Source organism: Oncorhynchus mykiss, chromosome 22 (assembly GCF_057628025.1).
Source record: "Oncorhynchus mykiss isolate SJ-2025 chromosome 22, ASM5762802v1, whole genome shotgun sequence".
NCBI lineage: Eukaryota > Metazoa > Chordata > Actinopteri > Salmoniformes > Salmonidae > Oncorhynchus > Oncorhynchus mykiss.
This window is the reverse complement of record NC_143043.1, coordinates 12,280,412-12,292,401: the sequence shown is the minus strand read 5'-3', so window position 1 is coordinate 12,292,401 and position 11,990 is coordinate 12,280,412.

Below are 11,990 nucleotides of genomic sequence, written 5' to 3'. Positions count from 1 at the left end.
GGGGCCCCTGTGTTGAGGATCAGTGTGGTGGATGTGTTGTTACCTACCCTTACCACCTGGGGGCGATCCGTCAGGAAGTCAAGGATCCAGTTGCAGAGGGAAGTGTTTAGTCCCACGGTCCTTAGCTTATTGATGAGCTTTGAGGGAACTATGGTTTTGAACGCTGAGCTGTAGTCAATGAATAGCATTCTCACATAGGTGCTCCCTTTGTCCAGATGAGAAATGGCAGTAGGGCTTGCAATAGAGAACGCATCATCTGTGGATCTGTTGGGGCGGTATGCAAATTGGAGTTGGTCTAGGGTTGGTTGGTTTTGATGGTTTTGATGTGAGCTATGACCATCCTTTCAAAGCACTTCATGGCTACAGACGTGAGTGCTGCGGGTCGGTAGTCATTTAGGCAGGGTACCTTAGTGTTCTTGGGCACAGGCACTATGGTGGTCTGCTTAAAACATGTTGGTATTACAGACACGGACAGGGAGAGGTTGAAAATGTCAGTGACGACACTTGCCAGTTGGTCAGCGCATGCTCGCAGTACACTTCCTGGTAATCCGTCTGGCCCTGCGGCCTTGTGAATGCTGACCTGTTTAAAGATCTTACTCACGGCTGCGGAGAGCGTGATCACACAGTCTTCCGGAACAGCTGGTGCTCTCATGCATGTTTCAGTGTTATTTTCCTCCAAGCAAGCCTAGAAGTAGCTTAGCTCGTCTGGTAGGCTCGTGTCACTGGCAGCTCTCAGCTGTGCTTCCCTTTGTAGTTTGTAATGGTTTGCAAGCCCTGCCACATCCGACGAGCGTCAGAGCTGGTGTAGAACGATTCGAAGTTAGTCCTGTATTGGTGCTTTGCCTATTTGATGGTTCGTCGGAGGGCATAGCTTGATTTCTTATAAACTTCCGGGTTAGAGTCCCACTCCTTGAAAGCGGCAGCTCAAACCTTTAGCTCAGTGCAGATGCTGCCTGTAATCCATGGCTTCTGGTTGCGGTTTGTACTTGCGATTACATATACGAAACGTAACATATCATACTAATTGGAGTGTTCCGGATATACTGTATATCTATATATTTATATATAGCTATATATTTACTATAATACATCTACCCATGAGTCCAGGTTGGCTATACAGGACCAGCCCCTGGACACCTGGTTGCCAGTAGCAGTCTAAATTCCATTCACTGGAAATGTTGCAGTCTTTCTTTTAGTCTTTTAGGAAATCCGTAGTGAAAAAACGACTTTTATAAAACACAAAATGATACACAAAATGCAATTTCTAATTTATGAATTAAGTTTGCATTTACTGCTAAATTTAATTCAATTTAAAGTTTGGGACTTTACCACAACTGGCAACCCCGCTGGAGAAAGCTCTCTGGGAAGATAACTGACCATAGAGAAACAATTTATTTGTTTTGGTATGATTTTATTTTTTCCAAACAATATTAACATATACAGACAAAAGACAACAGACAACAGACAGACCAACACAAACATCAACAACATCACCCCTGCCCAGACCCACATGCTCCCATCTCCTCCATCTCCTGCACCTGCAAGACTCTGTTCCACATGACCACTCATCCCTTCTCTGTCTCCCACACCTTTTCAATATTCAAATAATAATACATTTGATTCTTCCACTGTCACAACAGTGGAGGATCACTTGATTTCCATAGCAAATCTCAGAGTCAAGTTCCTCCCATAAACTCTAACAAGGAACAGCTTGTATTTCCCTCCCCTTGCCCTATCCATTCCCTTTGAAATGTTCCAAAATAGCCGGTGCTTTCCCCTTGCAGGACTTGTTCCAAATGGTAGCATAATAAATAAGCGACGCAATTAAAGTTGGATGGACTTGGGTCATCTAAGAACTGAAAGCTGTGGTAAGTTTAGACTCTGAGACTTTGGCAGTTCATCTTTTCTCGTCTAAACGGTATACATTATTGCACCGAGTCAAGTTGTATCGTTATGATAAAGTATCATTACAGTGCATTATAACCTCTTTATATGATTCTCATTTACTCCACAGTCGTTTTTCCAAACGCTCAGCTCATTGAACAACCGGATTTGTAGCCACGCTTAGCCTTACTTCTCATGAATCCCTTAGATATGCATTTTGACTATAGCCAGCTATACTTCCATAACCTGTTCCATCAGACAGTATAAAAGAGCAACAGAGCAACAAAGAACACAATTATTGACCTCAGTACAAACACATAGGCACATGTTCACTATCATTATTTATCCTGATAATAGTAATAGGACTTTATCGGTTTAAGAATTCTGATGCTCATTGTCGTGACAAAGGGGGAAGCAGCTGGGAATGATGAACATTAGTCTCCTGTCTTTTCCACTGATGCTCAACTAATTAAAACTCTCCCAGTGAACCGTCTGATATGGGCCAAACATACAGTATACCTCAATATGACCACTCTGAACCTCAATACACAAACACACACACATGCACGCATGCACACACACACAGATGGATGGGCATCGTGAAAATATAGAGCACTTTATCATTGAGTCCTTGGTTCTCAAGCAAGGTTACTTATGATGTGATAATGTAGTTTGGTGAACCATCTATACTATGGATAGCACACTGAACCACCAAACTCCATCCTTACTCTTAAACCTCAGATGTACATTCTATACCCCAATGTGTTGCCAGTCCAGTATAAGTAAACATAAAACACACATTCCTTAAGGGTTGGAAAGGAGAGGGGACCTGATCTTGTGGTCCACATCAAACACACCTTTACATCCACTGAGCCAAGACCATCTTAAACTGAGGTATGTAGGGCAAACACACACACACATAAACACACATAAACACACACACACACACACACACACATAAACACACACACACACACACACACAACCCCCCCCCCCCCATGCTCTGCTGACCAGTGTAAACGTTTTATAGAGGATATGAATGGAGACTATCAGTATCCTGACAAAGAGTTTTATTCACCAGCACTAAATCTAAAAAAGAACTGGGGATGTCAGCACACACACACACACACACACACACACAAGCATGCACACGCATGCACACGCACACACACATGAAAGACCCTGAGTAAAACATGAGAAGCGCAGATGGTGGTGTGTGTGATTTATGTGTGGTGTCAGTAGTAGGATACAGTTTGATTCTAACACAGGATTTGTAGAAGAGAGAAGCCAACCAAAATACTGTCTTCATCCACCTTCATTATCTCAACCAAAACATACACAGATGTAAAGAGCACACTGAGATGTAAGGGAATAGCAGGAAAGGAAGCTTTTCAGGGTGGTGTTCATTTGGGCACACCGTAGCAAAATGTTTCAAAATGGAAAATGAAAACTAACATTTCTTATATGTCACGACTTCCGCCGAAGTCGGTTCCTCTCCTTGTTCGGGCTGCGGTCGACGTCACCGGTCTTCTAGCCATCGCCACTCCACCTTTCATTTTCCATTTGTTTTCCCGCACAGCTGGTTTACATCCCCTCATCACTCTACGTGTATATTAACCTCTGTTTCCCCCATGTCTGTGTGTGTAATTACGTTTGTTGTGTGACGCGCCAGGCTGTTTTTTGTCCGGGTATTGTTTTGAACCCGTGGTATTGTTTTGTTGTACATGATTTTGTGTGACCAGTGCGCTATTCACTTTTGCCTTTGGCTGGAGTGTTGTGATGCTGTTGCGTCTGACTGATTTGCTTCTGCCAATTAAAATGTGCCCTGTTCACTTATCTCTGCTCTCCTGCACCTGACTCTAGTTGACCAGTTGCGCACACAGTCTGACATTATAAGAGCAGTTCAGATGGTATCTTCTTGTTTCACTCCATTTCCAAGGACTTTACCTAGAGAACCTGACCCAGAAGCAATGAAAAGATAATCATGCCATGTCCCTGGCTTCCCAACAAGATCTCACGGTTTGACAGATTTGACTTCAGATTCCGATGTTTGTCCACGTTTCTTCAAAAGTCACATTTCGTAGTTGGACACCCTGGGTTGCTCCTCCTGCTGGACCATGGGTGGCATTATTCCAAATGGTTAAGTTAAAGACATGCTCCGGAACTTTGGCGACTAGTATGTACACTGAACAAAAATATAAACACAACATGTAAAGTCCTGGTCCCGTGTTTCATGAGCTGAAATAAAAGATCTCAGAAATGTTCTGTACACGCAAAAAACGTATTTCTCTCAATTTCTTTGCACAAATTTGTTTACATCCCTGTTAGTGGGAATTTCTCTTTTGCTAAATAATCCATCCACCTAACAGGTGTGGCATATCAAGAAGCTGATTAAACAACATGATCATTACACAGGTGCCCCTTGTACTGGGGACAATAAAAGGCACTCTAAAATGTGAGTTTTGTCATACAACCCAATGTCACAGATGTCTCAAATTGGCATGCTGTCTGCTGGAATGTCCACCAGAGCTGTTGCCAGAGAATTTAATTAATTGAATTTCTCTACCATAAGCTGCCTCCAACTTAGTTTTAGGGAATTTGGCAGTACGTCCAACCGGCCTCACAACCGCAGACCACGTGTAACCACTCATCTGCGTGCTTGTCGTCCTCACCAGGGTCTTGACCTGACAGCAGTTTGGTGTTGTAACTGACTTCAGTGGGCAAATGCTCACCTTTGATGGCCACTAGTATGTGGGAGAAGTCTGCTCTTCACAGATGAATCACGGTTTCAACTGTACCGGGCAGATGGCAGTAGTCATTTAGGCAGGTTACCTTAGTAACTCGTGTGGGTGAGTGGGTGAGTGGTTTGCTGATGTCAACGTTGTGAACAGAGTGCCCCATGGTGGCAGTGGTGTTATGGCATGGGCAGGCATAAGCTACGGACAACGAGCACAATTGCATTTTATCAATGGCAATTTGAATGCACAAAGATCCCATGATGAGAACCTGAGGCCCATTGTCATATCATTCGTCCGCCTCCATCACTTCATGTTTCAGCATGATAATGCACATGTTGCAAGGATCTGTACACAATTCCTGGAAGATGAAAATGTCCCAGTTCTTCCATGGCCTGCATACTCACCAGACATGTCACCAATCGAGCATGTTTGGGATGCTCTGGATTGACGTGTATGACACTGTGTTCCAGTTCTGTCCAATATCCAGAAACTTCGCACAACCATTGAAGATGAGTGGGACGACATTACATAGGCCTCAATCTAAAGGCTGATCAACTCTATGCGAAGGAAATGTGTCGCACTGCATGAGGCAAATGGTGGTCACACCAGATATTGACTGGTTTTCTGATCCATGACCCTACCTTTTTTTTAAAAGTTATCTGTGACCAACAGATGCACATAAATCTATAGATTAGTGCCTAATTATTTTATTTCAAATGACTGATTAAACATCTGCTAGCAAGATGCACACACAGCAATGATGTACATTTAGAACCACTCGCTAAAAAGTATACAAAAGTACCAGAGAATCTCTTTAAAGGTTTGGGATAGGGTTAAAAACAACAACTCTGTAGTTAAGTTTTAGCATTAAATCTAAACGGTTAAGTTAAGGATTAAGGTTTGGGATAGGGCTAAAACTAAAAAACTAAAACGAGTGCCTATCACTGAGCTTGAACACTCAACCCTCGGAGATGGAGCTTGCGTCCACAACACCCTAGCAAAACCCAAGCCTTCTTGATGGTAATTGCGCTACCCCGTTGCCTCTAGTGGCCAGTTTTGAAGGTATCTCCCAATGTCCTGGGTACCTGGATGGACGCCGGAGTTCGATGTGGATCTTGTCTTTCAGCTCACTAGGGGTCAGAGTTCATCTGGGGTCAAGCTGAGGTAACACCTTTATTTTTCCTGACTTGGACTAATGCTGACTGGCCTTTTCCAAGCTTGGTCAGCCTGTGTGCATGTGTGAGTGTGTGTGTGCACTAGTCTGCACTAGTAACCAATGCACTACTAGTCTGGAATCAGTCCCTAAACCTCTGCTCAAGCCCTTGATCCATCTGTTTCCAGCCCTATGTTTGTGTACATATTCGCGTGTGCATGTGTGTATGCGCATGCATGTACTGTGTATGTGCTTGTATTCCTCTGTAATAAAGACTGGATGGGAATTCAAGTACATACACTGCTCAAAAAAATAAAGGGAACACTTAAACAACACAATGTAACTCCAAGTCCATCACACTTCTGTGAAATCAAACTGTCCACTTAGGAAGCAACACTGATTGACAATAAATTTCACATGCTGTTGTGCAAATGGAATAGACAACAGGTGGAAATTATAGGCAATTAGCAAGACACCCCCAATAAAGGAGTGGTTCTGCAGGTGATAACCACAGACCACTTCTCAGTTCCTATGCTTCCTGGCTGATGTTTTGGTCGCTTTTGAATGCTGGCGGTGCTTTCACTCTAGTGGTAGCATGAGACGGAGTCTACAACCCGCACAAGTGGCTCAGGTAGTGCAGCTCATCCAGGATGGCACATCAATGCGAGCTGTGGCAAGAAGGTTTGCTGTGTCTGTCAGCGTAGTGTCCAGAGCATGGAGGCGCTACCAGGAGACAGGCCAGTACATCAGGAGACCGTAGGAGGGGAACAACCCAGCAGCAGGACCGCTACCTCCGCCTTTGTGCAAGGAGGAGCAGGAGGAGCACTGCCAGAGCCCTGCAAAATGACCTCCAGCAGGCCACAAATGTGCATGTGTCTGCTCAAACGGTCAGAAACAGACTCCATGAGGGTGGTATGAGGGCCCGACGTCCACAGGTGGGGGTTGTGCTTACAGCCCAACACCGTGCATGACGTTTGGCATTTGCCAGAGAACACCAAGATTCGCCACTGGCGCCCTGTGCTCTTCACAGATGAAAGCAGGTTCACACTGAGCACATGTGACAGACGTGACAGTCTGGAGACGCCGTGGAGAACGTTCTGCTGCCTGCAACATCCTCCAGCATGACCGGTTTGGCGGTGGGTCAGTCATGGTGTGCTGTGGCATTTCTTTGGGGGGCCACACAGCCCTCCATGTGCTCGCCAGAGGTAGCCTGACTGCCATTAGGTACCGAGATGAGATCCTCAGACCCCTTGTGAGACCATATGCTGGTGCCGTTGGCCCTGGGCTCCTCCTAATGCAAGACAATGCTAGACCTCATGTGGCTGGAGTGTGTCAGCAGTTCCTGCAAGAGGAAGGCATTGATGCTATGGACTGGTCCGCCCGTTCCCCAGACCTGAATCCAATTGAGCACATCTGGGACATCATATCTCGCTCCATCCACCAACGCCACGTTGCCCCACAGACTGTCCAGGAGTTGGCAGATGCTTTAGTCCAGGTCTGGGAGGAGATCCCTCAGGAGACCATCCGCCACCTCATCAGGAGCATGCCCAGACGTTGTAGGGAGGTCATACAGGCACGTGGAGGCCACACACACTACTGAGCCTCATTTTGACTTGTTTTAAGGACATTACATCAAAGTTGGATCAGCCTGTAGTGTGGTTTTCCACTTTAATTTTGAGTGTGCCTCCAAATCCAGACCTCCATGGGTTGATACATTTGATTTCCATTGATCATTTTTGTGTGATTTTGTTGTCAGCACATTCAACTATGTAAAGAAAAAAGTATTTAATAAGAATATAATAATATAATATTTTATTCATTCACATCTAGGATGTGTTATTTTAGTGTTCCCTTTAATTTTTTGAGCAGAGTAGTTCAGTTGGAGTCGATATAAGCTGATTCAAGGTGTGTTTGCAGTCTTTTTTAGTGGGCTGAAAACCCAGCGATTCTCGACTACATGCTGGTTGTAATTACAGAGTAAGGCATGGGGAGTTCTCCTGATGGTCTCCGTATGTTTGATTCTAAAGAGGAGGAAGGAAACTGGCCTTTGGATTTTCAACAGGTCAGCACAGCAACATGAAAGCTTTAATATGGGTTGTCCCGTAATTGTATCAAACATACGGCCTTCTGGCCTGTGTCAAGGTTGACTTGCTATCCACAGACTCACTTTCTGAAATGGAATTGAGTGTACTATATAGAGAATAGGATGTAATTTTGGAAGCAGCCAGCGACATGTTGACTTTTTTAGTGTCCAATCAGCTTGAGTTATCCACAGTGATCTGCACTAACACATCAACAACAGTAATTCGGTTTTGTTGACCCAGCATGTCTCTTTCATATACATTATGAACTTTCATTTCACTCTTTAATCACTGACCTCTCCTGCTGTCCAACCTGACCCCTGGCACATCAGTAAGAGGGGACTACTTTCAGTATAAAACACACAAATGCAGCTTTTTCCAGCTCACGGGGCTATAACAGTGAGTAGTACAGATGGGTATTTACCCTGTAAAATTATCAGTCCGTTTATAGTGCCAGTCTGCCTGCTGTTAAATGTGTGTGTGTGTGTGTTATCCAGATTTTACTGCTGTCTGCATCCAAAGATACTTTACTGCATCATCCACCTACAATGGGGCATTGTGCGATTGACTGGGTTTGAAACAGGGCCGCATGCGTACCTCATGACAGTGTTAGGCCGGGGAGCTAAAGCCCAGGCATTAGCTTGGGGTGCTAACACAAGTCTTCGGGTCTCAGGCAAGATTACCCCCCACCCAAAAAAGAAAAAAGAATACAAATGAAGAAAAAAAATGTATACATTTATATATATTATTTATAAACTAAAGAAATAAAATAAATGTATGCATTTCTAAATAAATACCCCCTGGTCTTTTCTATATGTCATCCTTTTGTAGATCTCAGCATTAAACATTCTGGTTTATATTAGAAATCTGCACAGTTTGATCAATTTAGACATCTGTGGAATTTCCAAAGATCAAGGGGGAAACTCACATTATCCCCCACTTTCTCTCTCTCTCTCTCTCTCTCTCTCTCTCATTATTTTTTCTTTGTATCTCCATATCTTTCTCTCCATATCTTCCCTCTTCTCTCGCTCTCCATATATTTCTCTTCATCTCTTCCCCCCCTCTCACTTTCTACATTGTTCATCTGAGTAATCTTGCCCTATTTTTCTAACTCAATCTGTGTGTTACACTTTTTCCACTTCTGCAGATGACCTCATGTGGGAACACAGAGCAGCTGTGTGTGTGTGTGTGTGTGTGTGTGTGTGTGTGTGTGTGTGTGTGTGTGTGTGTGTGTGTGTGTGTGTGTGTGTGTGTGTGTGTGTGTGTATACAGTGCATTCGGAAAGTATTCAGGCACCTTTAATTTCTCCACATCTTGTTATGTTACAGCCTTATTCTAAAATTGATTAAATTGTTTTTTCCCCCTCATCAATCTAAACTTTACAATGTAAGGTAACACCAAGTAATTTAGTCTCAACAGCCACACCATTCATTACCAAATTCAGCTGAGGTCTAGAATTTAGGGAATAATTTGTAGCAAATACAATGCTCCTAGTTTTATAGATGTTCAGGACCTGTTTATTACTGGCCACCCATTCCCAAACAGACTGCAACTCTTTGTTAATGGTTTCAGTGACTTCATTAGCTGTAGTTACTGATGCATACTGTATGTGTGTGTGTTTGCTAAGTGTCTGTAAGGGTTCTGTGCCCAGTTTCCTGATAATGATTCAACTTAGGCCTACGAGTGTTTTAACATACATCTTTCCAACAACGGCTGAAGACACAGAAAGAACGTTTGCTAGGTGCGTCGTTGGAGAATGTTTCAATACTGTTAGGATTGAAAGAAAGGCACATTGTAAAACATTTCCTGTAAAATGTACAGTAACTTACTGGCAGCAATTTGCCAGTTAGTTACTGTAATTTATCTTACGGGTACAGCTACTGTAATCCATTTTATGGTATTGTTACCAAAAATGTTACCGTAATCTAATTTACAGTATATTCCTAATGTAATTCTTGTTTTGTAATTACACGTTTGAAAGTCACCTGTGAATTACCATGTTGACAACTCTACCATCAAATCCACATGTAATACCAGGGTTGATAAATAGGCTAGGATCTGGTAACAACAATTGTAACAAGGCACACAACAGTCATTTTCAATGAGCTTATATCTATGTTATGACCTGGCTCAAAGGCTATACCAAATCAAGTGTAATGTAAGGACAATGCTGTTACATAGGATCTACTTGTAATTATCATGTACCTCCCCAGGAGCAAGCGACTGAATGTAAAGTAAAACCCAGTAAGGTATAACCATTATAATGACTATGTAGTTATAGTGTAACAACCTTTGTAGTTACAATGTAACAACTTTTGGCATACAATAGGCGAACCAGGAGAAATTAGGAGACAGGAGAACATTAGGTATAACCCATTTAGTTACTGTCGTGGAAATTATCACCAGTCAATCTTAAATGAATTGTTCTTTATTATCAGCAAGCTGGTACCAACAAACTTAATGCACAATAGCACACATCGGTCGGGAGCTCCGCCGGGGCAGTCCCGTTAGTTCTCTTATATACTGCTTACACAGGTAAGTTATATTTGCATGATTTACATGATTAATTATTAATCATTAATTCATCATTAATGTTTGGTTCATGCATATGACTGACCAATACCTCACGAGGCTTCCTCTCTCCAAGCTGAGACCTTGACCCGCAGCACTCACGTCCGGTGCCATGAAGTGCTTTGAAAGGGTGGTAATGGCTCACATTAACACCATTATCCCAGAAATCCCAGAAGCACTCAGATTTGCATGCCACCCAAACAGATCCACAGCTGACGCAATCTCTATTGCACTCTACACTGCCCTTTCACACCCGGACAAAAGGAACACCAACACCAAGACAAAGGAAGACAAAGGAGATGACAAAGGAGATGATTGTGGACTACAGTCATAGACTGTTCTCTCTGCTACCGCATGGCAAGTCTAAGACCAAACGGCTTCTCAACAGCTTTTACCCCCAAACCATAAGAGTTCTGAACAGGTAATCAAATGGTTACCGGACTATTGTGTGTCCCGCCACTCCCCAAACCCCCTTCTACGCTGCTGCTACTCTCTGTTTATCATCTATGCATAGTCACTTTACCTATAAATTCATGTACATATTACCTCAATTCGCCCAACTAACCGGTGCCTGTATATAGCCTCGCTACTGTTATCTTTCACTGTCTTTTTACTGTTGTTTTTATTTCTTTACTTATCTATTGTTCACCTAATACCTATTTTTTACTTGAAAATTGCACTGTTGGTTAGGGCCTGTAAGTAAGCATTTCACTGTTAGGTCTACACCTGTTGTATTCGGCGCACGTGACAAATAAACTTAGATTTGAATTGATTTGAAACTGAGATACTCCCCTTCAATTTTCAAATAAATGTTCTGGGTGTACTGCCAAATTGCTTATACGTATAGTGAGGATTCCTCCCAAGCACGATCAATCAGTCACTTGCATGAAACCAGTCTAATTAGTTATTAGAAATTATTCTTACAATTATCATTATTTTGTTAGGATCCCCATTAGCGGATGCCAATGGCAACAGCTAGTCTTACTGGGGTCCGACACATAACGAAAAATACATTACAGACAAAAGACTTTACAATTTACATACATTTAAAAAATGAACATGTCGTGTGTGTGTGAGCATCTGTCACTACTTCTGACGAAGTCGGATCCTGTCCTTGCTCGGGCGGCGTTCGGCGGTCGACGTCACTGGCTTTCTAGCCATTGCCGCTCCATTTTCTCATTGTTCCATTTGTTTTGTCTTGTTCCCTGCACACCTGGTTTACATTCCCTAATCACACTGCATGTATTTATTCCTCTGTTCCTCCCCCCATGTCTTTGTGTGAAATTGTTTTGTTACGTGTTTAGTGTGACGTGCCAGACTGGTTTTCCCCCCCGGGTATTGTATTTTGACCCGTTGTATGTATTTGTCATACATTTGTATATTTGTGAGTGTTTTCGTGCCTATTGACATACCTGTGGCTGGAGGATTTTTGACGCAATTGCGTCTGTCTTTTGTGCTTTTGCCAAATAAAAGTGTGCCTGATCACAACTCACTGCTCTCCTGCACCTGACTTCCTACCAGTAGCGCACAACCTTGACAGCATCTATCAGTTACACATGCATG